A 21,031-nucleotide genomic window follows, 5' to 3' on the forward strand; every position below is an offset into this window, starting at 1 on the left:
GAGGAATCTCTCCTGACCTGGCCAGTGCTGGCCTGGCGCTCGTAGATTTCACTGCATGAGAATGTTGGAGGCAGCTGATGGGGATAAAATGCACAGACACGACCAGTCTTTAAGTGATTCTTCCTATTGAAGAAGTATTGGCCCTCCAATTTTTTCTTTTTTTGCTGGGGTCTGCTGTCTTTCCAAGCCTATCATTCATGAGGGATCCAGAAATGGGAAGAAAAGTGATTTTAGGGGTAAATCATGAGCAGTGGTCAAAGCCCAGAAAAAGGAACAACTATTTTGGTTATAATTCATAGCTCTAGGTTTCCTCTAAGCATTTTATAGCCTCTGTTCTGGTTATGGGCTATCAAGGGTTTCCAAATAAGACCATCTTCAAATTTTGATCTATTTCCTTCTAAGTGGCAATGTCTCTTGGTCCCTAGAATTTCTCGCAAGGTCAAGAAGGAAAGAGAAAGAAAGAGAACTAGTATTTGTTCTAGCAGAGAGCATACTATTTAGCAAAAATTCTTCCAGAAACATTAGTTTGTTATCTCCTTTAATTCCAAGCATGCCCCTACCAAGTGTAGGTATCACAATATAAATCTAAAGATGATACAACAGAGGCTTGGAGAAGTTGACTCACTTGTCCATGTTCATAACAGTTTTAAGAAGTGGAGACCAGATTGAACCAGGTTCAGCGTTTCTTCGGGTCACTCACTGTGCTGCCCCTGTTTCTCTGCTTTATGGGACAGCAGGCAGACACTCCAGCTGCTAGGATCTTTTACCTTCAGACCATGCAGCTTTGGATGAGCCTTCTCACCTTTCTGTGCCTGGTTTCTCAATTTGATTAAGAGAAAATAATTCTGATCCACTTTGTGAAGATCTGCCAGGGCTAGAAATTGTGAAGAATAAAAGCTTTTGAAAAGTATTAAAGTTCACTCTAAGTCCACCAACATTAGACAGTATTGATTGAGTGCTTTTCTTTTCATTGCCCCGGCCCAAGTGCTGTGCAAACCAAGTGAAACAGGGCTGGTTTCAGCCCTCTAGGCACATGTGGCAGACACTTAAGCTAGATTCACTTTAGTGAATAAATAAATAGAAAAAAGAAACACATCAGTGATTGTACAAATATAAACAGTTAGAGAGCATAAGCAAACTGGTTAGGAACAAAATGTTCTTGCAGTGAGAGGACTAAAATTATCCTGCAAAATACAGAAAGAGAAAGGAGCTGCTTTGGTAAGAGTCAGTCTCCATGGGCAAAGCCACCCATTCTCTCCTGGTGGGTGATAAATTTTCTGGAGGGTCAGGGGCAAATTTGAATACATGTTATTAGTGAAACAAGCATTGTATTAGGTTGGTGCAAAAGTAATCGTGGCTTTTGCCATTACTTTTAATAGATAAGAAGAAGGAAGGAGCTGATAGCATGGTGTCTTCTATGAGACAGCACATTCTAGGTACTCTCAGATGTGCTGTTTTATTTAATCCTAATTCTGTAGGGCAGCAGACCTGTACAGTAAAATTATTAGGCCCATTTTATGAATGAGAAACTGGAAGTTCTAGAAGGTTAAATATTTCATAGCTGATATGTGACAGATCAGGGTTCTAACCTGGGCCTTTCTGACTCCAGAGTTCCTGTTCTTGCTATCCTATGTGGCATTCTGCTTTGAAAGCACAAATGTAGAGAAAAGAATGGGACATGTTAGTAGGGAGAAAAAGAAGGGAGGCACGGGAAACTACAGATGGGAGAGCTGAATGATCCCAAAGAAGTGCTAGAACCTGGGAGTGTCTTGGGTGTTTTGAGGTGTATGGCTTATGTTATAGCTTCTAATCTGTATGTGATAAAGAAAAGAGAGCCAGAACTGAAGGCTCTGAGTGGGAGGTGCATTAGAATCCAAGAAAACACTGAGGCCTTGCCCAGACCCTGGCTGGCAGAGGGTGTGGCGGCGGTTGCTGTGAGGGTGGGTGGTAAAATCACACCACGATGTGTGGGAGTGTCCTCTCTACTCCCAAATCTACATATCACAGTTGTACCCAGTTGTACCCATATTGAATGTTACCTCTTCTAGAGAGCCCTCCAGATTCCACCAAATTGGTGCCTTGTGTACTTTCTCTGAATATCTATTGCTCATTTGTGCTTTCTTCAGGGACTTAGCACATTCAGTTGACTTCTCTGTTATTTTGTTTGTTTGTTTATTTATTTATTTAATTTATTTATTTATTCTTGAGGTGGAGTCTTGCTCTGTCACCCAGGCTGCAGTGCAGTGGCACAATCTCAGCTTACTGCAACCTCTGCCTCCCAGGTTCAAGCGATTCTCCTGCCTCAGCCTCCTGAGTAGCTAGGACTACAGGCATGCACCACCATGCCCGGCTGATTTTATGTATTTTTAGTAGAGACGGGGTTTCATCATGTTGGCCAGGCTGGTCTTGAACTCCTGACCTCAAGCAATCCACTTGCCTCAGCCTCCCAAAATGCTGGGATTATAGGCGTGAGCCACCTTGCCTGGCCCCCTGTTATTTTTGTACATGCCATGTCCATCTGACTAGTGACCTCCTTTAAGGCAAGGAAATGTTTTCTTCATTTTGGGGGTTCCTGTGGCACCCAGGTTAGAAGAGGTACTAAACAATGTTTGTGGAATGGAATGGAAGGCACAGTGGCAGAATAACAGGAATGTGGTGTTGCAGCTAACAGCAGTGATTGAATTAACAGTTCTTGCCTGGGAAGGGGCATATTTTAGCACTAGTCATTACTTCAAAAATTTGAGGCTATTTTTGGCTCCAAATCTTCCTTTCCTTCTGCAGCTCCTCCATGCCTAGGAGGTTAATATTGTTCATTCTCCTCCTATACCTACAGAGGAAACGGAAGAGAAGAAGGAAAGAAAAATGTCACGTACTAAGAACCTACTCTGAATCACAAAGTGTTTAGTTATTGGATACTCTTAGTTATGAGATGACATTCATTTGGAACAATATTTTAGGGAAAAAATATTACAAAATGACTTGCTGTATGTTACATAAACATGTCAACTGTAAGTTTGATTTTCATGAAGAAATTCTGGGATGTAATGTGAAGCTCAGTTGCTCTGTTCAACTTTGTTTTGGTGCTACTCCAAATCTGTGTAAACTAAACCTCTTCCTCCTCCTTCTCCTCCAAAATAAATAAATAAGTAAATAAATAAAAAGCCTCTGCTTATCAGATTTCAAACATTCACTCTCCATTGAAGCCTATATACCAAATACTTTTTATGGCTTGAGAATGCTTTTTGAGCTCTCACTCCAACTCCTGATTTTCTTAATATATTACTCCTTTAAAAATACTAAAATCTCTCCAGGAGGGCAGTGATGATTTTTTTTTTCTGCCATCCAATTATTTTGCCAATAAACATATTATCTACTGTACTCCTCATGTATCTATGCTGAGAGGTTGGTGTTATTTTCCTACTTTCCAGACAGAGAAGAAAGTAAAGAAAGGTAAAGTAACTTCCTAAGTTACAAGGAGTGGCAGAGTTAGGATTCGGATTCCGGTTGGTCATTCTCTGAAGTCTGTGCTTTTTCAGTACAAGGGGCTGCTTCATAACATTCACTTCTACTCATACCAGTCTCCATACATGAAAATCCATCATTTCCCAGCAGGGAGCAAGCTCTCAGCACCGCATCAGGCAGTAAACACCAACTCAGAATCTACCGGATCAGGAACCAGCTCTGCACTAGGGGATCTACGGGAATGGGGATGTGGTGAGACTGATATGAAATGGTAAATTCTGAACAAGCTTTCAGTCTAGCCAGGGAAATAGAAACTGTCCTGAGAAAACTGTGAAACTTTGAAATTATAATTCAGGGCAGTAGATGTAGGAGTTTGAGGTGGAGAGGAAGGCCTTGTAGCCTCAGGGAGGTCTCAGAGGAGAAAGACAAGACACTGGTGAAGGAAAGTGGTTGGTAGCAAATAACCTCCTGCCTCCCTCCCCTCTGTGGCCCCATTTATGTCCTGTTGAAGAAGACCTGGGTGATGGATGAGACCATCTCTTTCATTCTAAACACGTGCCCATGGGTGAAACAAAGCAAGTCTGCACACGGGAGCTTAATTGCACTCTCGAAATTGAGAGCTGAGAGACACAGGGTTTTACAGGGCATTTCAGAAAACCTAACATTAAGTTTACAAAGATTACATTGTTTAGGAAAGAAAAGGACTTTATACTACTCCATCCGTTTTCTCCCTGACCTTTCAGATGAGCCCGGGGGCTTTGAGGGAAAAGCATGGAATGTTGTGCATTGCTTGCTCTAAAACCAGTTCCTGTGTGCACAGATAGATTTTTTGTTGTTGTTAAAGCTTTGGACTTTGGCTTTCTTTTTATTTCCTTGTTCCTGTAATATATTCCTTTTCTGTGATATGCCATATGCATCATTAGACATTTGGCAATAGCAGAGATGTCAGAACTTTTGCTTAGTAAGTTTGGGAATAAAGGTGGGGATGGAGAAAGAAGGAGGAGAGGGAGTTGAGCTTTAGGAGAAAGGAGAGGAAGAGAAAGGGAAGGAGAGAAAGGTGTGTCCCTGGGTCCTCAGCATGGTTGAAGAGGGGTATTCAGCTCATGTACTGTTCCCTTGCTTGCAGCTGCCAGGCAGATGGCTGTAATCTGAACACTGACCTACTTAGGGTATCCTCTGCACTGGCTTCCCTCCCGACCCCTTCTATCACATGTGTTCATTCATTTTCCTGGCTGAGCATTTGGGATTTTCCTATTGACATGGTTCTTTCAGCTCAGCTTTGCTTCCCTCGGTTGTTTTCACTTTTAAGGGTATTTCCTTAGAGAGACGTTTTATTGTACCAGTGCAGCAGCTTTTCTTAAATGGAACTCTTACACTAGAAATGTTGGAGTTGATTGTTCAGGACAATGAACCGTGGGTGGTCAGCCTCCCTGCAGAAGGTTGGATCTCAAGGCACAGGAATTGGCAGGGATTTGAGAGAGCAGCAGATGAGAATTCCCAAGGAAGTCTGGCTGCTGGGTGTCCCAGGGCTTTATCAGACATGCTTGTGCTGAAATACCTTCTGAAAGGATCTGGACCCCTACATCCTTTTTCTGATAAAGACTATGTGACATAAAAGAAGACTTGATTTGAAGAGTTTTTTAATGGACATTCTCTCTGTTAATGTAATTCCAATTTCCTTTACCATAGGGGATGTGGTTTCAACTCTGAATATGTCTTTGTTTACCTTCAGATAGAATTCATGGAATTGATTTGCAGAGAAACTATATTTTATATTTCTAGGCCTGAAGACACCTTTATTTACTTGGAAGATATTTCTTCTCCAGCAGGGTTCTCTCTGCCCACTTCTCCTGTTCTTTAAATCTCTGTGGGTAGGTCTACGTCTCTGTGAGCTTAGAGGAAGACTAATATATTCCACCTATCTGGTTCACGAACATCCCTTTAATGATGGCAGGAGGAAATACTGCTTATGGATCTGCCCCTAACATTTACAGCTCCCAAGACAAGAGTATAACTGGAGGTGCACATACTATATGTCTAAATATTTAAACTATAAACGAAACTGTGTCCAAAGCCTGGCCAGCTTCCTGCTTAAGATTCCTATAGTCTATTGGTCCAGCTTCTGGTGCCCTAGAAGCTAAAGGAGAGTGTTTCGCTGGGGACCAGGCCGCTCACATGAGCTGAGCAGTAGTCTGGCCCTGCTGGGGTGGGGGAAGGTGATCAGTGCCCAGAACTCCTGGTTGGCCTCTGGAGGTGTCCAAACTCAGAAAGGGAACCACAGACCAAGTCAAGCTCCCTGAGAGTTGGGAAGGGTGCATTTCCTTCCAAAATACCTCATTAAAAAAAAATCTGTGATTTCAAGTAATTCTAAGCACCTCCCAAGATGATACCACTGGAGCAGAAGATAAAACAGAGAAAGGGTATGCAGGTATTTGGCAATGTAAGTCTGTCCAGACACATATACTACATGATTTGCTTTTTTTTTTTTTCCAACATTAGGCAAATGCAACGGCAGAGGCCATGGTTCTCATTCCTCCTTTCCTTCGAACCAGCACAGCCATGCCACAGAGCTGACAGTCCCTAGCTCCATCTGGCCTGGGGGCGCTCATTGGCCCATTCCTCTTTCTTTAGTTTTCATGCACTCAATCAATGATCACACTTTCAAAAAACTTTCCTATGAGGCTGAAAAAAAAGGGAAACAAAATTTTGTGCTTTGGTGTTTGTAGTTGGGTGTTCTTTTAAAGCACGATGTCCTGCCCAGAGGCTCTTTGGCCTGGTTGTGAGAGGGGTATTGTTTGCCTCAGATTTGATCCTTTACGGAGGTCAGCAACCCCAAGCCAGCCTCTGAGCCAGCACACTTCTCTTCTCTCTCCATCTCCTCCCGATCACCTGTGGCAGCTGCAGAAAGATATTAGGGATGCGTATTTTATTTTTTCTCTCTGGTTTCTGGTTCCTGTTTACTTGGGGCATATTTATGACCATCTTTAATAAATAATACACATTTATTTATATGTATCACATGTATTTATTTATATGTATACATATATATGTTATTTATTAATAATATTTATTTAATGCTTACTACAACCATCATTAATAAATAATATATAATGATTCTATTCTATTATAATAATATTTAATGCTTACTATGCATAATACCACATACACATTATTTCATTGAATCAGCCCGGCAATCCTATAAAATAGGCTCTGTTATTAGACTTAATTTGCAGATAAGAAAAGTGAGTTCTGAGGAGGCAAATTTACATGGTCAAAATCACACAGTGAATAGCAGCTGGGGTGGGGAATTCAATCTAGGCCATATGAGCCAAGAGTCCACCATGTCTCACCCAGGTGTGACCAATAATGTGTCCTACTATTCAGGCTTGTGTTTCTGTCTGTATGTGGTTCTCACAGTATCTGAGGCTTATCCATGAGATTCCAAATGAAATAAACAACACCCCCATGGGAGGCAGAATAATGCTACTCCCTCAGAAAAGAGGTCCAAATATCAATTATCCTAACCTGTGAATATGTTACCTTACATGGCAAAATGGATTTTTCAGGTGTGATTAAGTTAAGGGTGTTGAAAAGGGATTATTCAGGTGGGTTCAATGTAATCACAAGCTTCTTACAAGTGAGAGAGGAAGTGGGAGAGTCAGGGGAGGAGATGTGAGGGCTGAAGCAAAGGTTGGAGTGATGTAACTGCTGGCTTTGAGGGGAGAAGAGAGCCATGAGCCCAGGGATGCAGGTGGCCTTTAGAAGGCAGAAAAGGCAAGGAAACAGATTCACCTAGAGCCTCCTGAAGAAACAGCCTTGTGGACACCTTGATTTTTGGCTCAGTAGAGCGCTTTTGAGATTCCTGACCTCCAGAACTGTAAGCTAATATACTTGTGTTGCTTTAAGTCACTAAATGGTGGTAATTGCAAGAGCAATAGGAAACTCATGGGGTCTCCTTGCCATACGTCTCAATTACCTCTTGCCTACTTGGCAAACTAATGTGGGAACAGAAAACCAAATACACATGTTCTCACTTATAAGTGGGAGCTAAATGATGAGAACCAATGGGCATAAAGAGGGGAACAACAGACACTGGGGCCTGCTTGAGGGAGGAGAGTAGGAGGAGGGAGAGCATCAGGAAAAGTAACTATCATGTACTGTGCTATGCTTAGTACCTGGGTGACAAAATAATCTGTACACCGAATCCCCGTGACATGAGTTTACCTATATAACAAACCTGCACGTATAATTCTGAATCCAAAATGAAAGTTAAAAAAATACAATCTTAGTGTAAAGATAAAATATATTTTAGAAATTATTAATTCAAACAAAAAAGAAAAAAGAAATCATAGCCTCAATTCCACTGTTCTTGGGATGCTTTTCTTTATTTTTCTTTTTTTTTTAAAATTATACTTTAAGTTCTAGGGTACATGTGCACAACGTGCAGGTTTGTTACATATGTATACATGTGCCATGTTGGTGTGCTACACCCATTAACTCGTCATTTACATTAGGTATATCTCCTAATGCTATCCTTCCCCCTTCCCCCCACCCCACAACAGGCCCTGGTGTGTGATGTTCCCCTTCCTGTGTCCATGTGTTCTCATTGTTCAGTTCCCACCTATGAGTGAGAACATGCGGTGTTTGGTTTTTTTTTCTTGCGATAGTTTGCTGAGAATGATGGTTTCCAGCTTCATCCATGTCCCTACAAAGGACATGAACTCATCATTTTTTATGGCTGCATAGTATTCCATGGTGTATATGTGCCACATTTTCTTAATCCAGTCTATCATTGATGGACATTTGGGTTGGTTCCAAGTCTTTGCTATTGTGAATAGTGCCACAATAAACATATGTGTACATGTGTCTTTATAGCAGCATGATTTATAATCCTTTGGGTATATACCCAGTAATGGGATGGCTGGGTCAAACGGTATTTCCAGTTCTAGATCCCTGAGGAATCGCCACACTGACTTCCACAATGGTTGAATTAGTTTGCAGTCCCACCAACAGTGTAAAAGTGTTCCTGTTTCTCCACATCCTCTCCAGCACCTGTTGTTCCCTGACTTTTTAATGATTGCCATTGTAACTGGTGTGAGATGGTATCTCATTGTGGTTTTGATTTGCATTTCTCTGATGGCCAGTGATGATGAGCATTTTTTCATGTGTCTTTTGGCTGCATAAATGTCTTCTTTTGAGAAGTGTCTGTTCATATCCTTCGCCCACTTGTTGATGGGGTTGTTTTTTTCTTGTAAATTTGTCTGAGTTCATTGTAGATTCTGGATATTAGCCCTTTGTCAGATGAGTAGATTGCAAAAATTTTCTCCCATTCTGTAGGTTGCCTGTTGACTCTGATGGTAGTTTCTTTTGCTGTGCAGAAGCTCTTGAGTTTAATTAGATCCCATTTGTCAATTTTGGCTTTTGTTGCCATTGCTTTTGGTGTTTTAGACATGAAGTCCTTGCCCATGCCTATGTCCTGAATGGTATTGCCTAGGTTTTCTTCTAGGGTTTTTATGGTTTTAGGTCTAACATTTAAGTCTTTAATCCATCTTGAATTAATTTTTGTATAAGGTGTAAGGAAGGGATCCAGTTTCAGCTTTCTACATATGGCTAGCCAGTTGTCCCAGCACCATTTATTAAATAGGGAATCTTTTCCCCATTTCTTGTTTTTGTCAGGTTTGTCAAAGATCAGATAGTTGTAGATATGTGGCATTATTTCTGAGGGCTCTGTTCTGTTCCATTGGTCTATATCTCTGTTTTGGTACCAGTACCAGTACCATCTTTATTTTTCTGATGAGCTCATATAATTTCCCAATTCCCAGCAACACACACTGTAGCCTCAGTTTTTGGACTTAGATTTTGAGAAGTCCAAATGTGCTCTGTAATGTTTTAGTGGAGAAGAGAGCCTCTGTCCTGTGGAGGTGCCAGTAAGCCAGGCAGATAGGCATCTGTGCCAGAGGCCCAGGTGACAGGCCAGGCTGGTGGCTTCTGAGGGACTTGCCTTAACTGGGAAAACTGATTAGTTGACTACACACAACTCTCTGCCTTGAATCGCTTCATGCCCTGCTGAGCCTTGAGTCAAGTCTCCACAAAGCATTTCATGTATGTTGCAGCTGTGCTACAGGCTTTCTTATTATTAACTTTCCTATGGGATGCTCACCTGCGGAGAGAATCCAAGATACTTTTTCTGCAAGAAGGAAGGCTTGGCCATAAGGATTTCAAAATGAAATTCCTTTATGATATGAATACACCTCACTGTGCAAATTATCACTTCAACCCTAGGATTTGGGGATTTGGAATAAAAGAATTAAGGAACTCAGGAGCTTCATGAAACTGAAGACTGTTAACCCCAGAAACACACAGAGGCAGCCTCTGTGCAGTCAGCTAACAAGTGGGTCATTGCTCCTACTTTACCCTGCCGAGGACCCAGTTACCTCTTGCATCAGGTACTGACTGCAACAGTTGAATTGCATGTACATTGTTGGCTATGTCTCTCTGTTATCATTAGGTGTTCAATAGCTGCTAAATATCTGTATGCATAAGAATATGCATAACCCATCTGATTGCTATAAAAAAAGAAGCAATTTTACTAGCTGCATTTCTTAAATGAGCTTACACTTCTTTTGAAATACCATGACCTTCTCCATAATGTGACAATTGGCCTCTTTTAAGATAAAAGAATTGGTAATGACTAGTGAGAATAGACCAGATCTGGAGAGTACATGCTACACACTCAAGTCTCAGCAGCTCCATCTATAAACACAAAGCAGGACCAGTTTTTCAAAGCAATCATAAAGCTGGTTTAAGCCTGGGAAACATTTTGGTTATTTAAGTAATATTTTGAAATTCTAACTTTTAAGATAAAACCAAACAGGTTTCCATGGGTAGCCTAGTAGTCAGGACTGTAATAAACCAATTGTCTACTGCTTCGAGTTCAAATGGAAGTATATCAAGTCATCATGTTGTGTACATTGAATACATACAATCTTTGTCAGTTAGATATTTTAACATAAAAGCTGGAATTTTTAGCAGCTCCAAAATATTTTCTTTTTAAAGCGGAGGAATTGGAAAAGATAGTAAATGAAGGTTGAGTTGATGGGAGTGGATGATTGCTTTGGAACTGATGGTGATTGTGGAAAATGCAGTGACCGACTGAAGGTGATATCTGAGGTGGGAAGGGATGTCCAAGAAGAGGGAACAGAGATGGGGAAGGAGGTCGGAAAGTGACAAGTCCACCGGTGGACAATGCTGTTTCTGGGACCCAGGTTGTGGAAGTATTGATATCCTGGGAACAGTTTAGAAAGAAGAAAGGAGCAATAGCTCGGTTCATTTTTTAAAAATTTCCTCTCCCATAACCACTTACCACATTAACTGGTTGGAAAATGCAAGGCGATTCAAAAGAGAATTGAAAAAATAAAAGAAAATTTTACTCAGGGAGTAACTTTTATATAAACAAGTAATAAAATCTAATTTGTGAAGAAACAGTTAAGTCTGTAACCTCACAGATGCTCAAGACGCGTTCCTCGTGTCACAGCACTCATCAGTCCTGTGGTCTAATTCATCCTGGACTCTTTGCAGGGCATCATATTTGTATGCACACCCCATGTGGGGGACTAGAGAAACCACCAGAAGTCAATTTCATTATTCTTTTTTCTAGTTGTCATTTTATTATTCCAGCCAAGGACATGGAATGTCTTGGTAGATTGGACAGATGTATATACTGACTCACATATATTGACTGAGCGACACAATGTGTCCCTGTCTGTAATTTCCAAGAAAGTATTGTGATGAGATTATCCAAATCATTTGGCAAATATAAGAAGTGAAAGTTCCATAATAAATCCAGGAGCAAAGACTAGATCATTTTTTCCTGGAACTGTCTGTATTTGAAGAATTAAAAAAGATAATGTTGACCCAACTTGAGCACTTTTATCTAAAACTCAAGAGTATTATATAGTGTCAACCAACTTTATATAATTTCCATGGAATTAGTTTCTCTTCTCAATTTGAAGTGCTCAGTCTCTTTTGTCTTTAAATTGAAGCCTAGCAATGAAGAGTTCATTATTTCTTAGTTTTATTAGATTTGGATTTTTAAATAGGTAGTCCTATTAGTCTCTCTAGAAATACTGTAAAGAGTGTTTCTTTATACCGTTTTTCTTTATTTCCTGGAATAAATCAAATATAGCTACATATGTTATATTTTATTATACTATTTATGGCAATGTGTAATGGGTTTATATTAAAAGAATTGGTGGAAATGCTGCAGATTTTCCTTTGGAAGAGGTTGACTTCTCCAAGTTATCTATACCTTTAAGTCTTGTTGGATTCATATAAGGTTACTTAAGCATATTCCCTGGAATGGCTTGATATTTCATCACATTTTAAAGCATGTGTTCCTTTTCTAAAGCTGTAAACCTTAATATTTTTGGGTCTGGAAATAAAAATTTCAAATGGCAAACATTTCTCACATTTTCAAAAAGAACAGATTCCACCAATGTGAGTGGTTGAAACTTTAAAAGTTCCAAGCAAATGTTCACTTTTAACTGAAATTCTATTCCACATGCCTAGGGAAATCCACGTGAAGCATATTACTCTCAGGCCACAGTCATTCTTCTCCAGGTACAGGTCTTCAATCTAAAAGCCTGGGAAATGTGCCCCATTGAACAACTTACCTAGTATTAATCGTTTGATGAGGCTGTAGGTTCTTACTGTAATGAGCAAGACCTCCTGCCACTCCTTAACACTCAAGTTACCTGAAAGATAATACACAGTTGGCTGCATGCTACCCACACATAGCCTGATCTCTCTCTTGAGTGTACCACTAAGTGCAAGGCTACCCTGCTGTGGATCACATTAATTCGTGGGCTGCTGCTTTCTCTTTCTTTTTGCTAGTGACAATTTCTTTCTCTTAGCGTAGTGTTAACTGCTCCCCTCAGACATTTAGGGTCTGAAAAGAAAGAACTTCAATTTTGATCTTCCCTGATCCAGCTTCATCAGCAATCCATATTCTTTATGCTTTGCTGCTTCCACGTAGTCTACTGATTCTAAACTGCCTCTGGTTCTCATCTGGATAATGCCTTGTTTTTACCATTTAAAAAAAAAATGTAGCTGCTATACACAGAATGAAGAGGACTGCAACATTCCCTTCAAATTGTAACTCATCTCTGTATAGAAGTCTTCTGTGATACTACTGGTCCAGAAGTCATAACACTGGCCCTCTCTTGGGTCCATTACAATTTATCACAGCCCTAATCCCCCCTGCAAAATTGTTTGGAATAGGCTTCTCAGTCCTCTAAAAATAACCACACATTAGTGTTCCAGGAGCTGTTACAACCACCTTAATTAGGCCGGGTGCAGTGCCTCATGCCTGTATTCCCAGCACTTTGGGAGGCTGAAATAGATCAGTTGAGGCCAGGAGTTGGAGACCAGCCTGGTCAACATAACCCATCTCTAAAAAAAAGAACCACCTTGATTAGAACACCTTCCTGAGACCCTGAATGGCTTTATGAATATAAAGCATGTGTACACAAGAGCACCAGCCCCTGCTCCAGCAGTCACCAGCAAAGCTGGTTATTCTTTCTCAGAGGTCATTGAATCATGGAATTTATCACTAGAAATTTTATGTACTTCCTAATATCACTTGTACAGTTGTCTTCATTTTAATTTATATTTTTTAACGTACTTATGTCTTGTATTCTCATCCAGAGCAACCCGGTAAGAACAAACACATTGCTTACTATTCTTTAGTATTCTTAATCTTCTCAGCACAGATCATATTAATCACAATTAATGAAACAATGGTCATGAAGATAAACATACTGCCTCCCTCCCCACCTCAGCACCTTTATGCTGTGATTTTGAATGTGTTGATTTACTCCACCACATAAGTGCTGTGTTTGCTTTCTGGTTGACTTGGGGTGTCTTCTTCTCTCCCTCTGGTCTGCCAGTCCCAGCTGTTTTACATAGTAGACTATTCTATCTAGATGTCTTTTTGAGTTGCAGAAAAGAGGACTATAGCCTCTATCTCTACCTTCTTGCTGTGCCAGGTGTATACCAACCAATGTCTTTCTGGACCCTGAAACAACATTTTGAATTTGGAACTCATTACTTTTTCTTCCCAAAGGAAACCTTCGGGGGGCAACTCAACTGTTGATCTTACTTTACCTGGTGGGATGATCCTTCACCACCAAAGAACTTGAGTCTTTGTGCTCTGTCTATATGAAATTATAGTATCTTTGGTTAATTTTATCTCTGAACATAGTTATGTAAGTGGTACTCTAGAAGATTTTCTAGGCCTTATCCATATTCATTCTTGTCTCCATAATGAAGCAGCAAACTTACTTCTTCTTTATTGTCAGGATCAGTTATTTATGCCAATAGTAATTTCCTTTTATGCCAGTTTGTCCACTGGTAGGGGAGCTAAAAATGGCCAGGGGATGGATTTAGTTTTTGATGAAATGAAATAACCTTCATGTTCACTTGTAGAAGTATTCCTCCTCTGACCAAGATTTAGGAAATGATGGCCCATAGGCCTGTCACCTGTGTTTGTAAATAAATGTTTTACTGGAACATAGTCACATTTATTTATTTACATATTGCCTATGGCTGTTTCCAAGCTGTAGTGGCAGAGTGATTGTGACAGAGACTGCATGCCCTGCAATGCCTGAAATAGTTACTATTCAGCACTTTGCAGAAAAATGTTGCCAACTTCTGCTTTAAACTATCAGAGTGCAGAGCTATGGGGATGATAAATATAATTGCAAGGGAGTCATTAGCTGTAATAATGAGGGGTATTACCCCAACTTCTATTTTTCCATTGCAAGGTCCATGTATCCCAGTCATGGGAAAATACCATTTCTTGTTCACTGGATCAGTGCATGTACTGCATCCTGGAGGACAGCACCCCAACCTTTCAAGAGTTGTCTCCTAATTGGCATTGTGGCTGATTCTTCAGTACATCATTCCACTCTTCTATAAGGCCAGTTACTTCTGGGTGATATGGTACCAGACTACATACTGAAGCTCTTTAATTCCCAACCCACTGACCTGCATTTTTTACTATAATGTGAGCTCTTGCTAGGAAGCAATAGTACCAATCAAGATTGGCAGAGAAGGCAAATCCAAATCTGCTTTTAATTCCAGTGCTTCATCCATAAGGGAAAAGGTGCAATGTAATCAACATGCCATCAGGGCTCTGGCTGGCTGCTCTGGAGTATGTCACTTTTTCAGGGCTTAGGGCTGGTTGCTTATGTTTGCAAAGCTGGCACTCAGCTGTGGAAGCAGCCAGAGTAGCCTTGGGCAGTGTGAGCCTGTGGTGTAGGTCCTCTGCATATTCTGCACTGTTCTATTGTGGCTTTTTTATTTATGAACTCACTGCTCAGGCACTTGAACATCTGAGAAAGAAGACTGACAATCCAGCAGTAGGTCCATGTGATTATTAAGTCTCCTCCACAGTAAGGGCTGTTGAGAATGCATTCACATGAGACACGAATACTTCCCTTTCTGAATTCTCCTTCATGTCTCCCCCTTAAGTTTCTTTGTCAATCATTCTCAATTTTATTTCCTTTATTTGTTAGCCACTGCTCTGAAATTAATGTAAATTCTTACCTCAAAGTTAAAGTGGAAAAAAACCCTGCACTGATTGCAGATCTGCCTGCTAGGATGACCCCCTTCTCTGCTCTCCTGGCCTATTCCTGTTGCTGGGTTTGAACATTGCAGAACCTGTTTCTGGTTGCTGGCAGCTCTCTGTAAGTCTGGCTTGCTTTTTTTTTCACTCCTTAGACGACTGATTATAGGCAACTCCTCATGAAGTTGCATGTGTGAATTTAAATATGAATACCCTGCACCATTTACAAAGGTAACTGTATACTACAGGCTTATGTTTCAGAGATTGTTGGATACTGGTTCTAAGTTAACATTAATTCCTGGAAACATACACTACCACTGTGACCTACCAGTAAAAAATGGGGACTTATGTGGGTTGGATGTGAGCAATCTGTGCAACTTATTTATACCTTCAGAATTTACTCAGTCTCAGCCTGAATATAGTACGACCTGATTATGGAGTGCTGCTGGCATGGTAGTTTTTACGGCTAGGTTAACCAGTTTATAATAAGTAGTTCAGGTTGCAAGTAACATGTTAAGATGATATATTCAATCTCTACCTATACTCAATAGCAACTCAAGAACTCTTTTTTGTTTGATTGTTTGTTTATTTTCTTTTGTTTTTAGGACAGAGTCTCGCTCTGTTCCCCAAGCTGGAGTGCAGTGTTACAATCTTGGCTCACTGCAACCTCCGCCTCGTTCAAGCGATTCTCCTGCCTCAGCCTCCTGAGTAGCTGAGATTACAGGTGCGTGCCACCATGCCCGGCTAATTTTTGCATTTTTAGTAGAGACGGGGTTTCACCATTTTGGTCAGGCTGGTCTCAAACTCCTGACCTTGTGATCCACCCGCCTCCACCTCCCAAAGTGCTGGGATTACAGGTGTGAGACGCTGCACCTGGCTTAAGAACTCATTCTCAAGAGAAGTATAGTTGTTTGTCGAAATGGGTAATGTGTCGCTTTAAAACTGTAGGGCAGTACTCCCCAAATGCTTTGGCACCACGATTTTGTGGAAGACAATTTTTCCACAGACTGGGGGGTGGGGGAGTGGTTTCGGGATGACCCAATCACATTACATTTATTGTGCACTTTATTTCTATTATTATTACATTATAATATATAATGAAATAATTATACAACTTACCATTAATGTAAAATCAGTGGGAGTCCTGAGCTCATTTTTCTGCAACTAAATGGTCCCATCTGGGGGTGATGGGAGTCAGTGACAGATCATCAGGAACTAGATTCTCATAAGGAGCTAAGGAGCATGCAACCTAGATCCCTTACAGGCGCAGTTCACAATAGGGTTTGCCCTCCTACAAATCTAATGCCACCTCTGATCTGACAGGAGCTGGAGCTCAGGTGGAAATATGAGCGATGGGGAGCGGCTGTAAATACAGATAAAGCTTCTCTAGCCCACCGCTCACCTCCTGCAGTGCAGCCTGGTTCCTAACAGGCCACAGAGTAGTACTGTGGCCCATGGTTTGGGGACCCCTGCCCTAAGGGATGCTGCTGAACTCCTGCCCTAGGGGATGCTTCCCAACTCTATTGAGTAACTCCACCTACCACAGAATTGTTGAGAAATTTTGTATTTGCTGGGTTGTAAGGGTCAAGTCCCAGAATGGCTTTCAATGTAGTGTAAATCCATTGGAGAAATTGTCACTCAAAGGTGATAGCATTTTGTTATTTGGAGCATATAGTCTAAAAATATATCCTAATTTCCATCCTCTTCCCTCAAAAAAAAAAAAGTTTCCTGAAGTAAAACCCTTGTTTTGTATTTTTGTGAGATTTATCCCTTGCACTCTTAGTAAGATTTGCTAAAGTTACATAATACATTCTGCTCTGTAGATTCCAAAGTATGATGTAAACCACTATGATGTCCTCTGGCATTATGAGACAGTCATTGAACACTGAATTGTACTACAGAATTGGGCAATTGTCTTAGAACTGCAGCAAGATGGTAAAGTTACCTATGTCCCTACCAGGTAAAAGCAAATTTCTAAAAAGTTATTTTTTTATCCCAGAGAAAAACTATTAACTATGTTAATAGCTACAGGGAATTTACTTATTTGCTCCAATAAGTAGCAAATAAAATCTATGTCTAGAATAATAGCCGCATTTTGAATTACCACCAGATTTAGCTTACAAGATACATCTTGTATTTTTCCAGACCTATCCATTGTTAGCATGACTGCAAATAAAGACCCTGTTTTGCTCTGTCCTTTTGTATGCTGACTCTAAGAACTACATCACCTGGCTTCCCTTGATCTCTGGCTTCTTACTGGGTTTAGACCAATGGGAGACCCCAGTGAAATTGTTGGGGAGTGAAGGAGGGCAGAGGTAAGGGATTTTATTTTCTCTTCTTTGTTTTTCTTTTGCCAGGGTCCTGGCTGGGACTGTATTCCTTTATGGCCATAGATCCTCTTCCCTGACATTCTTGCTGGGCTATGATCTCACCTCTCCTTTTTCTTAATCCTTCAAGCTTAGTGATGATAATGGATTCTTGCTGTTGTTAGCTCTGGCTGTCTCATCATACCTTATTGATTCCTTAATCCTGTCTAGATCTCTGTAAACATTCTTTAATTAAATTTTCTTCAGTTAAAACCCTCTGAGTATTCTGTATTTTACTTACAAGGACCCTAACTGTTAAAATTAGCTGTTCATTTTCAGGACCTTCCCTTAGGTAAGGCTGTTTTAGGCGTGTAACCAAATGATAAAGCTTTCATCAAATGAGGAAAAAGAGGCTGCTTTGGCTTCAAAGGGGCAGGGCTGGATGTTTGGGATCTCCAGGTTCTCAAATTCTCCTAAATAGCCACTCCAGTTCTTGGGGTCTCATTCTTTTCCATCTTTGCCCTAAATTTAAAATGAAAGTTCTAGTGAATCTATGAATTCAACCAACGAAGTTTGTTTTTTAGGTACTCAGCCCTATGTCTCTAAGAGATAAAAGATTTTTTTAGCTCAGTGTGTGCTTTGAGATATGTGTAGGAATTTAACTTTGTTATACTCTCTTTTAAGCTGGTTGGAGTCAGTGAAGGCAGCCATCCATTCTTCAACATGAAATTACTCATATCCTTTATACTGTTCAATGACAGTGAAAGCTTTATTCCCCACAGCCTTGCCCCCCAAAAGTGTTTTAAGTGATCCCAGGAGATATTTTAATGAGCAATTTCTCTCCTGTTTGCCATGAGCTATAAGATTCCCCTTAATGAATGCTAGTGGGTTTTTTTTTTAACTGCTATTAGCCTGAATTGAGCCAGATGACCAATCCTAGAATTGCCCAATTCTTTAAGGGTCTGTTATCTACAATTCCATTCCCTGGTACCAAAATATGTTTCAGTCAACATACTTAATTGCATGCAGCAGAAATTGCCTTTAGATAGCTTAAGCAGGAAAAAATATTTTTGAAGGAATAATGAATAGCTCACAGATTCCATTCTTGGGAAATGGACAGAAACCAAAAAGAAAATTAGCTTAAGCTGTGCCAAAGCAATAGTCTGGTTAGGACCCTATTACGGGACCATGCCATCGTCACTGATGAGTTCCTGTGTCACAAAATGCATGAGTAATTTCTCAACAATTCTTGCAAATCTGCATCACTTTGTCAGATTCTAAGTATTGAAAATCTCAGAACAGAGTATCTGATAGGCTGAGCCTAAGTTCTAGCTGGTAATGAACAAGTACAACTCAGGGGCTTGCCTCCCATCAAGGTTCACACAAAAGGGAATTAAAGGAAATTCTTGTTCAATAAAAAGGGCATTAAGTTGCTGGTTAGCTAAAAGTCAAGACAAAAACAAAAATGAGTCAATCAGTATCTACTATAGTCATCCTACATACTTGACCCTATGAAGAATTCCTTTGTGGGGGCAATGTTTGAGGAGCAGTCAAGCAGACTGGCTAGGGATTTTGGCTACAGTGACTCAAATATGAAAGTAATGAGTAAGTGCTACTGAGATCAGGTAAAAATAAAGAATTAAGAAAGCATTTTTAATTATCATGGATACATAATAGTAATACATTTTTGTGGTGTACATGTAATATTTTGATACAAGCCTTTAATGTATAATGATCAAATCAGGACAATTGGGATATCTATCGCCTCAAGCAGTTATCATTTCTTTTTGTCAGGAACATTCCAATTCCACTCTTTTAGTTATTTTGAGATATACGCTAAATTACCGTTAACTATATTGCATGTTCTCACTCATGTGTGGAAGCTAGAAAACACTGAACTCATGGAGATAGTAGAATGATGGTTACCAGCGGCTGGGAAGGGTGGTAGGAAGGAGTGCAGATAAAGAGGGGATGGTTAGTGAGTACAAAAATACAGTTAGATAGAAGGAATAAGATCTAGAGTTTGGTAGCACAAGAATTTTCTTTTTAATTGGTATTTTACCATCTTTTTCATTGATAAAATTTCCTTTCTCTACATCAACTTTTGTTTCTCTGAGTCCATCAAAATTTTAAAATTGTACATTTTGTCTTTATTTTACTGCTTATAATTTCTTCCATTTTGATAAAATTGACTAATTTAGCCAAAGATATAATGTTTTGATTCTCATCATTGAATAAATGCCATTTTTATAAAAAATAAGGGTGTGTTCTACATTTCTTCTGGCATTTTACCAACTCATTATCTAGAAATCATAGATTTCACAGGTAATGAGCTCTTAAATTACCAGAGTAATTCAAGATTTATAAAAACTTTATATTTCTGTGGAAAACTTCCATTATGAACATGGTGGACTGCCTTAGAAGATCCCAGCGTTTCCACTGAAGAACATGACTTTGTCTTTACTCGTGAGGACAGCTTTTTCTTTGACAGCCAACTATAGAAAAAAAATAAACAATGTCGAGTAGCTACATTATTTTTAATGGCAAAGATTGCAATTACTTTTGCACCAACCTAATATTTCTCTACTACAAGAAGGGCTGACATTCAGGGACATTTGAGTGCGTCACAGAGAACATGTGGTGGGAGAGAAGGAGCCGTGTTAACATATTATATTGGTGTCTGGCTTTGCCTGTTCCCTCTCAACTTATAAAATGGCTAAAAAACCTATTCTTACTGCAATACACCCACAAAGGGGACATGAGCAGAAACTTTCATCCTTCTTGCTGGGTCGGCTATGTGTTTCTGCTTCTTTTGAACCAGACAGTGTCATTTAGTATATGTATGATTACAAATGTCTCATTCCCAATTCCAGAGAGAATAACTTGCCTTTTAACATATATTGTCAAATAGCCAATTAAATAAGATTTTTCCATTTTTAAAGCAGTGTTATGGTGTTGTCTAGATAAAATTTCTGTCATCATATCATACTGGAACATCTGTTGAATAGATATAACTGAACTTAAAGTTATAAGGTGGTTAGGACATCAGATTTGGAATAGGATGAAAAACAAAGCAGGAAAACTTGAGGAGGCTCTAGAGTATTCATTACTTATGGGATTAGTTTTTTTTTTAAGTGACAGTTATAACTCAAACAGTTCCTTTTACATTTAAAGAGGAAGTCTTAAAGTATAAATTAATTTTAATGAGTAGTCTGTCTACTGATATATACATATATATCTTTAAAGACATTCCAACTGTACTTATCAACATCTGGAAGCAGTATTGGGCAAACCACATGCTTAGTTCCTAACTTCAAACATTTTTTGAAAGGAATCTTTTGTAAACTCTGGAAGGAGGCTGTGAATAGTTACCAGAAAGGCACACTTTTTGATATATTATAATGTCTGAATTGTTAGTCAAATATCTGAAACTGTCAACTCTAGAGCAATTGGAGCTTAGCAAAAAGAGAAAAATATCAGCAAGAATGCAGATAGATTAAAAGAGCTGAATATACTACTGTACTCTGTGAAAGCCTTTCTTTCTTTTTCTCCCCTTTTCTTTCATTTCTCTCTGTCTCTCTCTCTCTAAATCTTTCTCTTTCTTTCTTCAACATTTCAGCAGCCACATAGATGGCAC

The 21,031-nt window shown here is 39.8% G+C and overlaps 1 long non-coding RNA gene across 1 annotated transcript; it reads right to left on the reverse strand.

Moving 5' to 3' along the window:
• Positions 1 to 5,907: 5,907 nt before the first annotated feature.
• On the reverse strand, positions 5,908 to 16,902 carry LOC129059277 (uncharacterized). Its single transcript, XR_008525071.1, has 3 exons — positions 16,630 to 16,902; positions 16,208 to 16,266; positions 5,908 to 6,360 (listed from the first exon to the last, which is right to left on the reverse strand). It is a non-coding gene; the product is annotated as an uncharacterized LOC129059277 (long non-coding RNA).
• Between the last annotated feature and the right edge of the window lie 4,129 nt (positions 16,903 to 21,031).

Source organism: Pongo abelii, chromosome 4 (genome assembly GCF_028885655.2).
Source record: "Pongo abelii isolate AG06213 chromosome 4, NHGRI_mPonAbe1-v2.0_pri, whole genome shotgun sequence".
NCBI lineage: Eukaryota > Metazoa > Chordata > Mammalia > Primates > Hominidae > Pongo > Pongo abelii.